Genomic DNA, 19146 nt, shown 5'->3' with positions numbered 1-19146 from the left:
AGAGAATCTTGTTAAAGGAGAAAGCAATAAAAGGTAGTCATGGCCTTAAGAAGCCTAGCAAAAGTGGAGAGAAGGAAGTTTTTGGTGTCTTTTCTTATGACTAATCTAGGACATGAAGGGAGGTTATTGCCTAAGCTTGAAGGGAAGTTTTTTGTGCATGGTTTGGTGGAAAATATCTTGAGAACATGCCAATTTTTGTATTTATTATTGCAGAGGCGTAGAGCCCTAGTTGGGAGAATAACTAAGGTGGTTTTATCTTGAAGGATACCAGTGATTAAGGGTTAGGTTATCTTGTGGGACAACATAGGAGATAAGGGATTGAAGGAAGGGATAAACACAAGTTTTGAAGGAGATTAGTCAACAAGATATAGGGCGGATGTGTCTATTACAGGAAGGCATAATCAGAGGTCCACAATCTTATAATTTTGAGCATAGGGCCATGATGATGTGAGGACAAAAGAATCCATCCTATAGGTATGTTTTTTTTTCTTTCCAAGTTTGTGAGTTGCTAGGTGATGTAGAGATTGTTTAATGTGTTGAAAAATAATTTGAATATCAACCTAAGAATAATGATTTGGAGGGTTATTAATGGTTGTCTTGATGCCCTAAGTACAATCCCTTGTGGAGAGCAAAGGGGGTTGTTAGAGGGTTATTTGTGTAGGTTGTAGTTTGTTGACCTCAAGGGTAGAGGATTAATGATAAGAGGGTTAATGTGTCAAACCATAGTTTTGTGACTGAAAATAGGTTGAATGAGAGATAATAGGGTAGCCTTGAAGCCCTAATTCTCTCATCTTTGGAGCAACAAAGAGGCTAGGAGTGGGTAGTGATGAAGACCCTATGTACTCGTGTCTTTAGTGGAGGAAAGAGTAGCTAGTGGGAAGATTTGATTGAGCCAAAGTTTAGTGACATTAAAGGAGTAGTGATCATTGATAGTGGAAGTTGAAGAAGAATGCTTTTCGAGGGAGCAAAAGTTGTGTGATCAACATAAGTGAAGGAAAAGTACCCAATGTTTTCAAAAAACGTAGATTGAAAGGGATGTGGAAGCACTACACCAGCAAGTAGGTTAGTTGTAATTTGTTCAGGGTAGATTAGTCATCATAGTTGTTGATACCAAGCCCTAGTTGTTGTCTTATATCAAGGTTGATTGTAAGGGCCATGATCCCTGGTACAAGAGCTATAAGATTGTTGTATTCAAGATTTGTAATATATCAATTATTGGGTTAAAATTTTGTCTTGTGTACTGTTTGATTCACTGTTGTGTATTTTTCGCTGTGAAAAGTAGAAGTGTTGTGGCATTTGACTGTGTTTGGGATCGTGATGTTAGATTCAAACTAGATTCTTGAGCGTCATGGAAAAATCAACACATTGTCTATAATATTAGCTCCCAATACGTGGCTATAGATATTTCAGCTTGTAGTTGGGCCGAATTTCACCCATGTTCCTAGTAATAGCTTGCACCTAAGTGAAATCATGCCTTTTAACATGGCATGGCTTCCCTATGAAGCTGAGAGGGTGATTCTATTAGTTGAACTAGAGCAGGAGGTTTGAAGTCAAGAATTGGGTGGTTCCCAAATAAAGGAAGTAGGATGACAGATGTAAAGGAATATGAAGTGGGATACCTTGCTTTGACAACGGATCCTAAAGCAGTGAGGGGCATGTAGTTCCGTAATGAGGTGAGAGTGTGAAACTTATAATAGAAGAGAGATAAATGAACCACCTAACAAGGAAACCAAAGAGTGAAAAAAAAGGAAAACAAGGGGGATGAGCTGTAAACCTGTGAGGAGAGTCCTGAAACTTGAGTTGTAACCTTGTTGTTATCACGAGCTAAGGAAGGGAGGGAAGAATCAGCCTATATCATTATTTCTTCCATACTCGAGTGTCCATAGTGGAGGCACTGACAAACAACGAGAAAAACATCAGGGATCCACTAAGAAAGAACAAAAAAGCCAACTTATTGTTGGAGAATGTAGTAGGGAAACTATTAGTTTAATTTCTCCTTAATCTTAATAATTTCTTGTGAACTTTATTTATCAACTTATCTTTTTGTATTATATCTTTTCATCAAAAAATTATGAAGAACAAAAACAATAATGAAAATGGACACAAGAATTAGGCTCCAAGCTAGGACAAAACCCCTCCAAGGGGAAAACCCAACAAGAATATCTTAACTTCTTATAGAAACTACTTCAAATGATAAAACCAAGACCCAAAACATTAGACCAAGTTCTCCTCCAATCACCAAGTCATCCATCCAAGAAGCCCTTCCAATTAAGTCAAAGATCAACTGAATCAACAAGGATCAATTCTACTTCAATAAACTTCCAACTTCAACTTTGGCCCCTAGCTTTGACCTACAACTTCAAACTATAATTCAAACCTGCAATTTTTAGCTTTCCAGAAGCTACAAAAACCCTAACCTTCACACATGTGAGAGAATAAGTCCCATTTTTTTTTTCCTTTTTCTTTTGGTCTTCTACTTGCTTCCTTGACCTTTTCTCTAGCTTACTTGATGCTCCTTGCTTTAGATCAAACTTCTTGATTGATGAGATAAAATTGGTGCTAAATGAGGTTGATGCTACTTTATTTATACACATTTGAGGGGTTAAAATACCCTTATTTAGGCCAACGTCTTGTTGGTAGGGCTATTTTGTGCCATGAGGCTTAAAGGACTTTCTATTCTCATAAATAATATATTTTTCATGCTACAAATTTCCAAATAGGGTCTTATACAAATGATAAAGACTCCCTTGACCCAAGAACAATATTCTTTTGATATGACAAACCCTATAAGCATGAAGAACATGCTTTGACCTAGATAACCATTAAAAAGGAGCCTGAAACCCATGCTTAAAATGATATTTTTCTTTCTTCTTTTTCTTGCAACATAAGATATACATAATGACTTGAGTACATTGACAATTTTGAAGACCGAAACTAGTTACATCTTCCAACAACTACCATGTTCAAATTATCAAATAACCATGAAAAATGAAATTATTATTATAATTGTTTATCTGAATATTATCCATACATGTTTACATAGAAATATTAAGGGAAAATCGAGCAAGTATGCATATGCACTTTACAACCAATTAAACATTATTATTATGAATAACACTATTCCTTTGAAAGTCCTTCATTAATATATTTAACATATTTATTTTTACCAGCCTAGATCCATCTTAAATTTAGATCTACCAAGCTCCAAGAGGAACCAATTCCAGAGATAAATGGACCTAAGTTAGTCCTCTTGATTTCCATAATGAATTTCTTGAAGCCTTTAAATAGGCTTCATCATAACAAATATCATGAGTTGTGCAATACCATGGGTCAATAATGTAGGGTTATTTTAATTTTTATTATTTTATTATTTTTGTTTACATAACAGGACAAGACAAGACATTACAACATCTCTTCCATATTAGACTAGAGAGCACCTCAGCGCAATAAAATAATTTAAGAAAAAATATTATATATTTTAAATATAAATTTAATACTAAAAAATACTTTAGTTTTTGTGGGTGTATTTTGGTGTCTTTTTAGTAAATATATTCTTAAGGGTTAGGTGTCTCAGTCTCTCTGTGTCATTTGTTTCTTGAAGTCTAAAAAATTTAGTGGGTTTGTTGGGGCATCTTTGCGTCGGGGTTTGTATCAATTTCATTTCTCTCGTTCTAGTCATAGATGGAAATCTTGGAGCGAGTTGGTCTAGGTAGTTTTATTTGGGTATATAGGCTCGAGCTACGGGTGGGAATTGGATATTTATCTATGGTTGATTGGTAATTATAGTTTCTTGGTACAAGGGTGGAGTTTTTATTGCTCAATGGTTAGGGGAGGAAACATTGTGCTAAGAAAGTGTGGTTATCCACCTTTTCTAGTGGGTTTTCATCCAAATTTCAGTCTTATATCTAGTACTATTGTGATGAGATAGTCTTTTGGTATCTAGGTTTTGTTGAGGGTGGTTTGTGTTGGTCCTTGTGATATTTTTCAAGTAGGGGAAGTCCCTATAAGGAAATTGAAGTGCCACTCCGTGACTTGATAATGTCACCCAGGTAGAGGTAGAGGAGTAGAAGCAATGATGGTGATAGAACCTAACCTAGGTAGAGAGGGGCAAGGCTCTTTAACCATGACTCTATGACATCTTACTTCAATGCAATTCCACCTGAAACGTGGCAGGAAATCTGAGAAACTGAGATTAATGTTGGAGAGGAAAGGAAGTTTATGCATGATTCTGTGTTGTTAGAGGATTTTTTAGGGTGGGTGCTAGACTTTGGGCATACCAGGGATAGAAATAAGTAGTATCTAAACTCAATGGAGCTTCATTAGAAAATGAAGACATTGTTGGGATTAGTTCTTAGGGATAAATAGGTGGAGAAGTATAGCAGTTTCGCCTCTCTGGAGGATGTTAAAAGGATGCTGAGAAAATTATGGTTTTGTGTGGAAAACATTTATGCACATCTAGTGCATGTGGAGAGCCATGTTCCTTTTAATATGATGGCGATGACATGTGGGATCCCCTGGATCCAATGCAAGGGTTCTAGCAACAATGCCGTCCTTAGATAATGATTAATGATCAAGGGTGAAGGGTGGAAAATTTTAGCATTCTCGTGAAGCTTTTGGTCTTGTCTCTAGCAGTCCTCAAATGGCCTTTGGACCTATAGATTATGATGACATATCAAAGTCGCGGTCATGCCTTTTTGCGGGATGGGTATGTTTCTCTTCTTACGTATTTGGGATTTCCTTTATCTTCTAGTATTTTGAAATACCAGGTGATATTTGGCTATTACAAATTATGGAGATGATTTGCTTGCTCTTGGGATGACAATTGCGATTTCCTTTATAGTGGGTTAGTGGCTTCAACAACGTTTTCTAGGCTCTTCTGTCGTGGCCCACTAAATAATTTTTTTTATGTATTATGAGCAGTTTATCGGTACGGGATTTTGGTTGGACGTGAGGTCTTGTACTCTGGATTTGATGCATAACTTGTATGAATAGGAGTCCATTCTTTGCAAGACCTTGATGTATGGGTATTTTGTCTATATAGTACTTAATTGTTCATCTAGACAATAGAGTTTGAGAATTGAATCTTAACGCTCCCTCTGTGCGCCTAATGTTATCTATATAATCCAATTATCATAAATAATATAAAATCTCTCCATTCAAAAAAAAAAAAATTAAATATAAATTTTAAATCATTACATATATCCAAACCCAAAACTTAACTTCAATAACAATATATATGTAAAAAAAAAAAATTATTTAAAAAAAAAACTATATTTCAAATATATTAAATTACATGTACATTGAAAATAAATAATTAAAATATTAAACAAATCTTGATTCGGTACTTCATTCTACATTTTTCGTAGTTGCAAAATGACATGTACAAACGACATACAAGTTGTAACTCTCTCCGTCTACATCTACATCAATAACCCAAACTCCAATCATGAGTAAAGTTTAATTTATCTCATAAGGAACTTGAACATGAAAGGTAAAAATCAATCCATAAAGTATACCAAAAGTTAATATGTTTTATAAATTTATTTTAAATTTTATCATGAGTAAAGTTTAATTTATCTCATAAGGAACTTGAACATGAAAGGTAAAAATGAATCTATAACATTTATATGTTATTTTAGTATCTTTAAAAAGTTAATAGGTTTTATAAATTTATTTTAAATTATAATTAAAATATTTTAAAATTTAAATAATAAAGTAAATTGAAAAGTCCAAAAAATTGTTTGCTTGGAGTAATTCAATTGGCAATGATTGTGGAATGAAGTCTTACCGAACCAGAAGACTTGTGTTCAAATCTTGTGCTATCTTCTCGATCGGGGTGAAAAGTTGGAGATGACCATGAGGAAGATGTATTCCTAAAAAACTTAAAAAAAAAAAATGAAAAATTAATTAATCAATAAATATTAAATAGTTTTAATATCAATGTCATAAAAACAATATAAAAAATGCTTATTTCTTTTATTAAAAACAATAAGAAATATTAGAAAAAAAAAGAAAAGATTTTTTTCCTTTATTTAGATTTTGTTTCTCTTTATTTAGTATTATTCTCCTTTTTGTTTTCATTTTTCATTTTTTTTTTGACAGTTTTAATGGGCTTAAAGGTTAAGAACATATGTTTCCTCTTACAAGGTTAGAGATTCAAATACAAAGGGGAGAGGATATACATTTCTGGAAACTTTCATTGTGCCAAAAAATGTCGCTTCTCCCAAAAATAAAAGCGTACCATACATCAATTTAAGGTCTAACTTGATTATTGATTGTCTTCTCTCACAAACAAAAGAGTTCCATCCACCAATTTAGGGTCTAACTTAACTATTACCTAAAAATTAGATTATTATTATTATCTTCATTATTTTTTTGATGTATCTTTATTTGTGAATATATCTACTTCAAGAGCAATTTTTTTCCTAAATAAATTCCCTTATTTTATTATAAAGAAAATTATTTCCAAAAGAATACTAAAATAAAATAATTTATTTCAAAGATAATACATCATAAATTATAAAATATATCGATTTTGATATTTTAAATTTTAATAATTTTCCCCCCTTTTTTATATAGGAATAAGTAGAAATTAGATTAAGTTTGTGCCTGGACACAAAAATAATTTGAAAATTTTACATTTTGGCTTGCATATTTCTTGGATTTATGTATGATATATCTGTTAACACCCCTAGAAGGCTACATATTGCCTCAAATTTCGAAACATTTCTAGAGGTATACAATCTACAATTTTTTCCCAACAAAAAACAAAATTTGCAACTGCACATACTTAAGCTTAAATAAGTTGTTTCCTCCGATGGAGACCTGTTGAGATCCAATCATTGTCCACCTTGGCTCTAGTTTGCATTGTAACAATCCCCTAGCATATTATACAACATTTGAACATGTTCTTGTAATTCAACTATCTAAGGTTGAAGTGCATCTATCTAATCCTCCTATCTAGCTATCTTTTCTATCATGGCTTGTACCTTCTCCATCTCCTGCACAGTTGCAATCATATGCTCCTTGAGGTTCAAATTCATCATAATTAATTCAAATTAATATATATCCAATTTATTCCCTAACTGGTCAATCTTGTCTTCACAATTGCAACAATAATTCCAGGTACAACTACTAGTGCTTGCAACACCCTCTTAGCGTCTCCACATAGTGATGTTTCCACTCTCTCTAGTCATCTGAGTCGTCAATTTCTCACCCCTCATAGGTTGGTTAATCCAGCTTGGCCAATCACTCTCCATAACAATCCCCAATGAGTCTCGATGTTCCCTCTTGTTGTTCTCCCAAGTTGGTGCAATAGGCATAGAGATGCCCAACCTAGATACACAAATCATGGTCAAACTAGCTTTTATACTGCTGTCATTGTGTAATTGCAGTAATGAATCCCTCATACTTGGATATGAATTTATGTCAATGGTGGGTTAAGCCATCAAACCATTCCCTCCATGAGTTTCTTTGTCTTTCCATGGAATTGAATTCCTCTTAAACTAATTTTTTTTTTCTAGGAACTGAATTCACAATCACACCTCCAAATTTTGCTCTCGGGCTTCTTTGCCAATGTTTATCCCAGACATTAATGCCAATTGGTGGTTGATCAAAGGCTAATAAATTTGTGGCCACCCACTAGAGCCAATGGTTGTCTGATGCCCTGTGATCCCTAGAATGAGAGCACAGGTCTAATATGGCCAGAAGGGTGAAATTCACCTTTGAAGAAGGAGGCACACCTGCTAGGAAATGACAGTTACTCCATGGAACTTTCCATATCCATCTATATTTTCTATTTATTACCATATATAATTTCAACTTTAGGGACTAGCATGACCAGTGTTTATGTTGTTGTTGAATATTATATAGATTATATGCCTTAATCCCACATGTGACCAACCTTACCTCGGCGTAACTCCTCAAAATTTTCATCCTGCGAAGTGAAATCAACATTGTAGGTGTATGTCATGTGTTTGCACTATACTTCGGCCATAAAATTGACTATTGTCCTTGTGGTGATCTCTCGGTTATGTCATTTGCATGAAATGAAATTACAGGGGGTGCCACAACAACCATCGATCTCCCACCCATTTTTTAATATAATACCTTTCCCAAATCACAAACTTATGTGTATGGGAATTGTAAGAATGATTTGAAATTTTTCCATAGGCCATGATATTTTCCATAGTCAATAGATGAGCCTTGGGGTTAGGGAAAGTTCCCCCATCCCATATCACCATCAATTTATAACTTCTTTGCATGGAGTTGGCATGCTTGGTTAGCATATATATTAGCCTTGTCATTTTGACTTCTTAGAATATGGAAGAAATTTTTTTGTGGAACTTGTTCCAACAACCCTTTGATTTTCTTCAGAAGATTCCCCAAGTGCTTATCTCTTAGCAAGGCCCCTTGGCGTAGGTTTTGAATGGTGATGATTGAATCCCCCAAGATGTTAATATTTGACACTTTTGTAGCTTTGGCCAATAATAGACCTTGCAACAAACCATGCATTTCAAACTAGTTGTTGGTCATTTTTCCAAATCCTCATGCATACCTCTTGAAAATATTTCCTTTGGGGATATACAAAACCCATCCCCCTCCTGCCACCCCTCTTTAAATTTTAATCTTACAAATCATCATATTGTGAATTTTAAAGTCTCGATTCTTTATATCAATGGTAAAATTAGAATTTCGAATCACTTGTATTTATTTGATCATATACAATAAAGAGGTTAGCTCCAAAAATTTATTGTGCATTTTTAGAATAATTTTGATTTGCAATCCAGTTTTTCTTTTTGTAAGTTTGGCAATGGTGAGGATACATCAAGGTCATGTCTAAGAATAACACCCAAATAGGGAAAGGAATTGAATTGGTGACTTAACATCTAGGAGTGCCTTAAGAGTGCACCCGATCACTGTCTATCCAAGATCCCATCGATTTGGTGTAAAAAATATTTAACTATTATTTGTGTAAAGTATTTTTAGTGATCGATTGTAGACTACATGCCAAAAATTTTGTAAATGTGATTTGTGCTAAACATTTTTAGTAATTGGTTGTGGATTATATTAGTATATTTGAAATAGATGTATATATTAACTGATAAAATGAAATATGCGTTCATATAACACAAGGATACAACACCTAACACCTCATTAATAAAATTATCCCCATAATAGGTACAAATATTATAAGAATTGACAAAGGGGTATCTACCTCACCCCATATCACTATGAATACAATGCATCCACCTTCTTTTTTTACACTATATAACCTAAACTAACAATGTGAATTCTATATAGCACACAACACTAATAGGTTACACATTCCATTATATTACAAGAATATTTCTAATTTCATTATAAAATAACTCTTTGCATTCCAACAAATTTTATGACATTACTATTTCCATAAACTATTTGACACACACTAGGGATACCACACCTCAAGCTACTGTCAACATTATAATTAACTCTAATGCTTATTTATAATGAGGTTGTAAGCTTCACTTGTACTTGTATGAATTGAGCAAAAATATCATTAATGGTATTAGATTTAAGTCACTAAATTATCTACTAATAAATGAACATGTATTGAGTTGTCTTTAGACATAGTATCTTAACTAAATGTCATGATTTTTACAATATTCATTTTATAAACATCATAAATTAAAAAATATTCACTTTTTCATGGAGCTTATAATGTTAAAAAAGTAGTTACAATTTTTTGTCCCTTTGACATGTCAACCTTTAATGAGAAATACAAATTGTACCCATTTATTTTGGTTTTTAACTACCACTTCCTTGTTAAAGGTCTTCTATGAAAATGCCTTTCTTATGACTTGTTATAAACAAGTTGACCAAGGGATAGATATATAAGTAGGGAATCAAATGGATGTGAGTTGAGAATGAGTAGAGGTATCTATACCCTCCATTCCACCTATCAAATCCCTCACTCACTTGCTATGGTTTATTCCACAAAGAAAAATAAACTTGTCATTTGCAAGATAAAGTGAGGTGATAGTTGCGCTTGGTTGGAGAGTGGAGTTGAGATGCCTCTAGATAATTTCTTAGAAGAACTATGTTGTGGGTGACTTTTTGGGGTTTCTATGTCAACTAGATCGTGGTTGTTAATATATTTGAGGGGTTAATGTAATAGTATATTCATGGTCATTGTTTTGCATGTGTCTTGGGCTTTAAAACCCATTTTAAGACCTTGTGTTAATGAAAGTATCATTCACGTCTCAAATATTTCAAGAAAATGAGTTATTCCCTAATGTTTTTGGTTAGTCGTAGCTAGATCTATTATTTTATAATGGTATTTAGGGTAAGGAGGTGAGGATGATTGGGCTCTTTATAATGGTTTCGTTGGTTTTTGGCTTTTCTTATGTGATATTTCTCTTGGACATGTCATGAAGTCCATTACTAGTAAAAAAATACTAACACAAATTTTCTAAGGAAGAGTTTGAAAATGGAATTCATCAAACCTTGAAATGTAGAAGGTTCATTGGTAAGGCCAAAAGGCATAACCAAAAATTCATAATGACCCTCATGAGTTCTAAATGTTGTTTTCGGAATGTCTTCAGTCTTCATTTTGATTTGATGATATCCTGAACAAAGATCCAAATTGGTGAAGTAAATTGATCCATGAAATTCATCTAATATTTCATCAACGACAGGAATGGGAAATTTATCTTTAATAGTGAGCTTGTTGAGCTCCCTATAATCTGGACACATGTGCCATGATCCACCCTTCTTGTGCACCAATACTACTGGATCAGAGAAAGAACTTTGACTAGGTTGAATTATACCAGCCTCTAACATTTCTGTAACCATACATTCAATTTCACTCTTTTTGGGCATAGGGATATCTGTAAGGCTCGATGTTTTGAGGAACACTTCCTAGAATCAAATGAACAACATCATCATGATCACGAATAAGTGGGAGACCTTTGGGAGTCTCAAATACCTTGGAATGATTGTCCAAGACTTTTTGGAGATCTAGAGAAATAGATGATTTTGATGTGGGAACCTCTAGAGAACATAATTGTGCAATTACGCCTCATTGTTATTTCTTTAGAAGCTTTGTCATTCCATTAGATATGATTATCTATCCTGGTTTCCCTACGGTACCTCTTAATTCAACTTCCTTTCCTTCCGAAGGAAATTTCATGAAAAGTTCTTGAAAATTAAAAGCTATTATACCTAAGGATTGTAGCCATTGGAATCCCAGTAAAACATCAGTACCAACCATTGGAATTGAAAGCATTGGGCTATTTGATACATATTCTCCCATGGATAGCTTGATATATGGCACTTTCCAGAGAAATTTATGGTTCCTCCACTTGCAACCATCACTTAAAACTATAGTGCTGGATATAGGAAGCAATTCAATTCCTTGGCTATCTTAAAATGAATAAAATTATGGGTATTTCCCGAATCAATCAACACTATTACCTTTTTCTTCTTGATATGTCCTTCTATATTGATAGTTTGAGGAGTGGTAATTCTCACCAATGCATTACAAGATATGGTCAAATTCATTTCTTCTTTATCTAGGGTTTTTCCCTGATGTATATCCTCTTCTTTTAACGTTTCTTGTTGCTTTTCTTCCTCCTCTTCATAATCTATGTAAAATAATTTATTCTCAGCACACTTATGACCTTTAGTGTATTTGCTATCACAACTATAACAAAGCCCTTTTGCTCTTTTTTCTTCCAATTGTTGGGGTGTAAACCTTGTAGGTTTGGAAGGCTAGGGGAAACAACACTTCCATCCTTATAGTTGTGAGTGGTAGGCTTCCTTGTTGCCATAATTTTTCTTTCCATTTTTCTTGCCAACTTGAATGCCTTCTCCAATGAGTTAGGTTCCCAAAGGAAAACCTCATGTTGGATGTTATCCTTTAAAGTCCCTATGAACACATCAACCCTATGCTCCTGTAGAATATTTTTTACCCTTATATTCAATTTCTGGAAGTCCTCAATGTGCTCCATCATTGAACCCTTTTGTTTTAGGTTTATTAATTGGCTAAAAAAAGTGTTGCTTTTTGTATCCTCATAATGTGCTATCATTTCTTCCGTAAAAATTGCCCAAGTGACAATTCGTTTACGAGAGAAAAGCCATCGATAACATACAAACTGATTTGGTTCCAAATATAAAGTTGCAATGCGTACCTTTTGTGTGTTTTTCACATTATGGAGATCGAAATATTGCTCCATCTATAGTATCCATGTTACGGGATCCTTTCCATCAAACTTCCTCATATCGATCTTTGGAACATGGTGGGTCTTCAATCCAACATTAGAGTCTATGAAATCATGATTAACATTTATTTTGTTCTCATCATGAGTTTCCTTTACTACCCTTTCACCATTAGTAAGCATTTCTTGTAGCAACTTAGTCAAATCTATCTTCAAATCTTCCATGTCGCCTTTCAGTTTTTCTTCTATACCATCCATCTTAGCTTCCATGCCATCCATCTTAACTTCCATGCCATTCATCTTAGCTTCCACGCCATTCATCTTAGCTTCCACGCCTTTCTTTAAACCATCAATCTTAGCTTCTGTTACCTTTTGTGAGAGTGAAATTTGTTGCACTTGGTCTCATAATTTTGATATATCATGTTGCATTTCTTCCTCTTCTTCATGAGTCATGCTAGAGCTTTCAGGTTTCTTACTAGGTGTTTCCATTTTCTTTCTTTGGGGCATCAATTAATGATAATTATGCTTCACTATGCCCTTTGAACTTCAAACTAATTTTTCAACCCAAACTTATGCAAAATTTTAAAAAGACTACACACCTTTTTTTGCTTTGTAGAAGCTCGATATTGAATCTATTGTATATTTGTAATTATGGATCTCCAAGGTCTGAAATTGCTTCCTGTGGTAGCCCTCTAAGTCCTCTTTCCAATGCCACTAGTCTGATCAAAATTGGATTCTCCAAGAAAGAGTTATGCCCAATCTCCCAAAGTGACCTGATTATAATTTTTCAGTAGAGCGAACTTGTATGACGTGCCATGTGTCACTATTTCGACCTTTGGATCTGAAAAAGATACATAATAGTCCATCCTCTTTCTGTAACTTCTTATGAAATTTTAATATGATGCTCAATGAGAAAGTTATGATGATTTTCCCAAGGTCACCTATTTGGAATGTAATTCGGAAGTCCGTAAAACACTAACTTCCTCAGATCATATCGCCGAAAATATAGTGAGACAAGATTTGAAATTCGGACCCAAGGTTTAGAACGATTTCATCTCAAAAGGGTTTTTTTTAGCTTCTAAAACTTCACAGAGAAAACATTATAGCGAAAATGTAAGTTTTAACCTAGTATAATTAATTGCTACAAACAAATTCTTAATAAAATATAAAAGATGCGATGGAAAACACATACATAAACAAAAATATGTTATTATGGAAACCCAAATAGGAAATACCAACAATATTCTTTTCAGTATATATTTATTTACAATAGTACAATACAATATAGATATCCTACAACATCCATAAACTACCAATTCATTTACCCTAGATTAGAATACAATCGTAGTTCCTTACACTATGAAACCATGGGAAAAACCACTATGCACCACAAAATCAAAGGAAAATATTGTATGTTGAAAACCACAAAAAACAAATGCAAAAATTGTACATCCTCCTTAAAGGGTTGGGGGAGGGGGGGCGAGGAGCTTTACCCCCCCGCTGCTTCCATGCACTCGATAAAATGTACAGACATGCATATAGTCATGAATAGAATATAACACATACCCAACAAGTTACATATGCATACATACATATTTCCTCCTTATTATTCCTTGGAGGAATACCCTAAACCATGAAATATTTAACATTTGTTTGCAGAATATAAGGAAGATGATCTTCTGGTTAGGGAAGGAAAGAATTTTACCTTGTCTTCGATTCTTTAGACTACTTTTTTCATTTCCTGTAAGCATGAATGATCTTCTTTTTTCAATCTCTTGTACAAATAGGTTGCATCTTCTGCTTGTCCCTTAAAAAAGTATCTAATGTAGTTCAATGTACCAAGAAAACTTTGTAGTTGTTTCTTATCTCTAATATCATTAGGGAATGAAACAAGTTCTTGGAGCTAGATTATTCCTTCTATTGTGATAATACCTAAGAATTCCATTATGGTCTTCCCAATTTCCATCTTTTTATCAAAGAGGACTAATCCATATTGTTAATCCTACTATAAAAATTTTCCAAATGTTCTTTATGCTCTTTCAAATCTTTATAGAAAATAAAAATATTATCAATGTATACAATAATGAATTCCAAATCATTGAAAATATCTTCCATCCATTCTCAAACATGGGTGGAGCATTGTAATACTCCAATTTTGATTTTTCATTTGAGGAGGTTAGAAGAGATTCTCAAGGGTGGTGCTAAGCATATCACAATTTTGCAACTTTGGAAATGGGAGGAAATATCGGATCATAGGAGATATGGGAAGTAGGTCCCACAACCTTGAGGAGGAAATTCACACTTTTGGGAAGAAAGAGAGAGGAGGTGTGAATTAGTGGGAGTGGGGGTCACCAAGAGAAGGGAGTGCGAGTTAGTGGAGAGTGGGGCCACCCAAAGGAGAGAGAGGGCCAAAAACTATAAATGATGGAAAGAGAATATCATTTGATATATTTTACTATTACACTTTACATTGCATCCTCTCTTGGAGTTGTTTAGCACAAGGGTCAGAGTACTATTTAGCACCAGGAATTCCAAGTGGAATTCCATCCTCATTTCAGAGAAATTTGAGTGTCTCCCTAGTGAGGTAATTTGGGAGTCCAATTCAAGGCTTCCCTTGAGCTTACTGCTAGAGATTTACTCAAATTTTCACATTTCCTAGGCACGAAAGGAGTTTGTGGCACCATCATTTGGACTAGCTACAACTGGTTGGACACTTCGGACTTTTGCTGAGACATTCTTCATAGTTGAGGCCAAGGATTTGGAGCATTTTGGGGGGTAGCGATTGAGGTTATAATTTGCGATGAGTTCCCCATAATTTTCGTAGTGCTCAAAGCTCACTGGATAAATTTTTTGTAGGAGTAGGAGTTGGCTTATTTCCAAGGAAATTTGGGTTGGAGAAATCACGCATTTTTTAGAGGGGATTTTTGCAGGATTTTGGGAGGATTTCAGTTTATACTGTGGGCATCTTGTAACATTACCATTCTGTGGGGCGTTTTTGGCTAGATATGGAAACTTGTACTTCTTAGGGTCATCGGGGATATTTGGGTCCAATCCAAACCCTTTCTGGGTTTTTATGGTTATTTGGAGGAGAGCTTCTAATTAAATTTGCTGAATTTTCTAGATAATATTCAGGCCAGAAATACCCTTTCTTTCATCAATCCGTTTTACTTGTTAGCTAGTAATTTGCACCATTTTGTGGGTTTTCGAGGTGGTAGGTTTGGGACAAATTCCTTACTGGGTTTTGCTGAGAAAATTGTGGAGAAGCGTCTGCTCTAATTTTGGGAGGTTCTGAGCACAAGAGTGGTAGATATCATCATTATCTTCCAACAATAGGAGCAAGAATTTACTGGGTTTGCACAAATCTTAGTTGGGTTGATATTTGATCATTTGGGCACTGATTTTTAAACTTGGGATTTTTCTTTCTTGTCGTAGCAAGACCAGGTTCTTATTTCCCTCACTATATTGTACTTAACCAACTCAGAATTTAATATAAAGACCAAGTTTTGGTGACAATATATGTGTATCTAATATTAATGTATGTTTGAAATTTTGGATGTTGTTCATGAGCATGTTTTTCTGTTATTCACTATTAATTTCTGATTAAGTATATTACAGTGGTATCAAAGCATGATATTGGCCAGTTTTGAGGAAGCTAGAAAGCTCATGAAGATGTAAGCATGCATGCTCATTGGTTGATGAAAGTATGGACATCCCAATGACACAAGAAAGATGGAGTACATAGAGGATCTAAGAACAAATCCATAAAAATATTGAAAAAGTGTTAGAATTGAATAGAATGTGGGCCCAGTTTTGTACTAGCGAGGGGATAAAATAGGACCACCCTCATCCTCATGACAAAGACACCAAAGTTGTGTAGGCCATGGGGGTGAAGCCATTTACACCATATGGGGGAAGGAAACAAAATCAGGGTACAAAACCTACTCAAAAGGAGTGGACATGATAGGGGCAATTAGAGGGTGAGACTAGGAGGTGCTTTTGTTGGTGGAGATATGGCTCTAGATATCAGGAGCTTAAAGACGAGGTTGCATAGAAGGAAGATGATACTAGTGGGTGTGGGGATGACATAGATCGTCTTAATGTGACTCTAGAGTCACCATGATTTGGTAGCCCAATGGTGGTGCAGGTTGATGCATTGGAAGAGAGAGTAGATCATGTGCATATCAAGCCATTCATTAATGAGGTGTCAGTAGGCGCAGAGTTACCCAAAGTCGTGATTGTATTTCTAGACAAAAACCATCTACAACAACATGGAGAGCACAAGGAGGAGTAGTCAGTGACTCCTGTTGAGCCCCTAGTGGAGGGGTACAAGTCATCTTTTGGTCCAACCATCGATGTGGAGCAGGAAGATGTGTAGGTTATTAGCAGAGCTGTAGTAGCTCCAGATAGTAGCTTTGTTCAAGCCTATATAGATGGGGATTGCAACATTGTTAGGTTACATCTGAACTGTGGAGAAAGGGAGGATGATTCACCTAAACAAATTGTATGTATTGATCAGGCCGATAGGATGGGATGACATGCATTGTGTAGGATGAAACATTTATATGATGGAGTTGTCACATGGACCAATATTTCTGCACTTGGCCCTTCCCTTGGGGTTGGATGGAAAGAGATATTGAGTTGGTATCCATTGGAGCGAGCTAGGTGTTGAGATATATCCATGGCCATATTTCTTTATAGTATTATAATACAATGTGAATATATGTATCCCCCCCCCCACCACAAACACACACATATATTTGTGTGTGTGTCACTCATAAATTGCCAATCAATTTACGCTATATTAGAATACAATCATAGTTCCTTAATCAAAACTATAAAACCATAGGAAAAACCACCATTCACCAAAAATCTGTGTGTTGAAAACCACAAAACTAGACACAAAATTTTCCAAACTTCTTTTTTCTAGTGTGCTACCCCAACGCAAGGGGGGTTTCACCCCCTTGCAAACCCCTTGAGCAGGGGAGTGCCCCCATACGACCCCCCCAAACATGGGAGGGATTTCACTTTCCCTATGACCCTCCCGGCTATGATTGGCACAATGTACAATGCACACATATAATGATGCAAAGAATATAACACATACCTAACATTATCCCACTTCTTGTTTTCTTTACACACAGGTGGTTGCAAGAGTACGTGATCAACAATCCAATTAAGTAATTCCTATTGTTTCTCTACACCGAGAGAAATTCTCAGTGCTTACAATGTTTTTCAATGAACCTACCACATTATTAAAAGTGTCCACCTTCACTAGCAATGCCTTCTTTTCTTCAACCATATCTCTCACAAAGTGATACTAAACATAATTATCCTCTGTCCTAGAATGATAGTGTCAGGTTCTTTGCTCGGAAGATAACACTTTGAATATCACAATCTATCCTCACAACTTGTCGTATGCTATTACAAACTATCTCTTACTCATCCAATTGATTGCTCCTCCAAATAGGTGTACATAAACAACGTTATAAATGTGAAAAACTCTCTTCGACCTTGGTATTCCTTGGTAGCACAATCCTTAACTAGTAGTGCCACATAAATACTTGAAAACCCTCTCTACTATTATCCATTTATCCTCCCTTAGCTTTGACATACATGTTTGAAAAATATTACATATGATAGAGAAATGCAAGACATATAATATGCGGAAAAACACAAACACAAAAAACTAGAGAGACACGGATATGTGGTTCACCTAGTTTGGGCTACGTCCACCCTGAACAGCCAGTCATTCCTTTCTATTATCCAACAAAATGAAGAGACAACCTATAGCAAATTCGTTGTAATGTCCTCTGTTTTCTCTCACAGTCTCGCCTCTTTGTTTCTCGCTTTGAGCATACACATCTATTACACAGCCTCAATACAATACCCTCATACAAAGAGAGGGGTTGACTTCTAGGGAAAAAAACCCTAAACTAAACATAAGTTATACTGTCAGATCATCCGCCTAATGTATGACCCAGATTGACTAGAAATTACTTTACTTTTATAAGGAAATTTTACATCTGTTTGGACAAGTTCCGCCCCGCACCCCCCCACATGGAGGGGTGTACAATCTTCCTGGGGTATACATCCAGATGAAACAAAGACCTCTAAATAATCATGCTCCATGCCCAACAATACATGTACTTAACACTCCCACTCCATGTCCAATGTCTAGTTTAGTACAAACCATTGCATACATCAAACTTCTAACCACACTAGCATATGGAACATGGGACATGTCCTCTTCCTCTTACTCTATCATGGGACATCATTTTGCAGATAACTTTACACCTATAGGAATAGGGACTTTTACTAGTTTACATTCATGCATATTAAACCTATGCAAAATTGTATTAATATATTTCCTTTGATTTAACCAAAGTTTCATGTTTGTCTAATCTCTTTTAATTTCCATGTTGAAAATGAAATTTATAGCACTAAGATGCTTGCAACTACGTTTTCACTTCCTATAAGATTTCCATGTCATTTCCAATCAACAACATATCATCCACATACAACGCCAAATGAATAAGATGAACACCAACTAATTTGAAATAAAATAATTGCTTTAACCTATACATGAACCTTTTATATTGCACACCAACTCTTTCTTTCCTTTAACAACAAAGCCTTCTAGCTACTCCAAATATATTTATTTTTCCAAATCCCCATGTAGGAATGTTGTCTTCACATCCATATGTTATACTTCAAAACCAAAAGAAACAACGACAGATAAAATAAATTGAATAGAAGTACTTAACTTGTCAACAAGACAAAAAAAAATCTCACCAAAGTTAACTCTGTCTACCTGGAAATAACCTTTTTCTACTAGCCAATCTTTATATTTCCCCACTCTACTTTCTACAATCAACTCCTTCTTAAATACCCATTTGATTCCAATGGGATTTCTTCCAATTGGTAACTCTCCTAGATCCCATGCCTC

This window comes from Pinus tabuliformis, chromosome 8 (assembly GCF_031772625.1).
Source record: "Pinus tabuliformis cultivar Carrire ecotype Pingquan chromosome 8, CPIR1, whole genome shotgun sequence".
NCBI lineage: Eukaryota > Viridiplantae > Streptophyta > Pinopsida > Pinales > Pinaceae > Pinus > Pinus tabuliformis.
This window is presented reverse-complemented; position numbering follows the sequence as displayed.